We start from the raw sequence: 1,115 nt of genomic DNA, 5'->3' as shown, positions 1-1,115 counted from the left end.
GTGACATTCCTGCTTAGATTTCTTCTCTCCCCTTCCCTGCCCTGATTCCTTCCCGCCTTCCTCCTAGGAGCCTCCCTCAATAATCACTTGCACAAGAATTCCCATCTCAAGGGCAAGTTGAATTCCCAAGAAACGAAGACAGGTACCTTGGTTCTCGACTGCTGTCCCCTTTAAGGCTCCGGAACATTTGGTCTTGTTGAATTTCCTATCCTAGGATTCCGAGTCACCTATTTTCTTTCTTTCCTTTTTTCCCCAACTGTTGGACTCCACAAGAATCAGAAAGCACTGATGGACAGCAAACCCATTCCCATGGTGCCCTGAGTGAAGACAAGTCAACTTAGATATATGATGGACTAAAATCCCACTACTTAAGGCTCCAAGCAGTGAGAGGAACTGAGTAACCTATTTTCTGTATAAGGACCTCTGATTGAGTTAGATCAAGATGGCCTCTCTGTTTCTCACAGCTGAGCAAGTCCAAATTGAGTGAATTTGGTAAAATTTGTGAATCATTCTTAATTTGACTCCATCTGGAAAATGGGCTCATTATTCCCCTAACTTTAGTGGTTGCTTTAGAGACTTAAGAGAATGTATTTTGTGACAGCTTATAGCATTGTGATTGGTTTAGAGTAGGCACTCTGTTAGTGAGTTTCTAGGCTTTTTGTTTGTTTATTTCATTCTTTTTTTTTTCTTTTTAACAATATTCTCTTTCTCCCTTACTCAATTCAGCCTGGGGAAGCATTAAGAGAAAATTCATCAGAGTGCTATATGACTTTCAAAGCACCATGGAAATGTGTGAGTTCAAAGAACTATGAATTTAGAGTCCCAGAGGTCCAACTTCAATTCTCTAGCCCACTGCTTCTCAAACTATAATGATCTTATGAGTCACTCGGGGTTATTGTGAACATGCAGACTCTGATTCAGGAGGTCTGAGTGGAGCCCAGGACACAGCCTTTGAAACAGGGCCCCAGGCAGTGCCAAAGCTGTTGGTCCTCAAAACAGCAAAACGTGGAGTGGTAAAGCTCTAGTCTGTCTTTCGGTTCCAGAGTGATTTTTTTTTCCCCTCACCACACAGTCAACCTGAATGGCAGGCTCTTCCCTTTTCATAGCATTTTGCA

At 42.4% G+C, this 1,115-nt stretch overlaps 1 non-coding gene across 1 annotated transcript; it reads right to left on the bottom strand.

The window, feature by feature from the left end:
- Positions 1-254: 254 nt before the first annotated feature.
- On the bottom strand, positions 255-404 carry LOC138417940 (small nucleolar RNA SNORA79). Its single transcript, XR_011248356.1, has one exon. It is a non-coding gene; the product is annotated as a small nucleolar RNA SNORA79 (small nucleolar RNA).
- Positions 405-1,115: the final 711 nt, after the last annotated feature.

This window comes from Ovis canadensis, chromosome 13 (genome assembly GCF_042477335.2).
Source record: "Ovis canadensis isolate MfBH-ARS-UI-01 breed Bighorn chromosome 13, ARS-UI_OviCan_v2, whole genome shotgun sequence".
Classification (NCBI taxonomy): Eukaryota; Metazoa; Chordata; class Mammalia; order Artiodactyla; family Bovidae; genus Ovis; species Ovis canadensis.
Note: the sequence above shows the minus strand (reverse complement) of the source record. Positions and strands in the feature narration are given on the sequence as shown.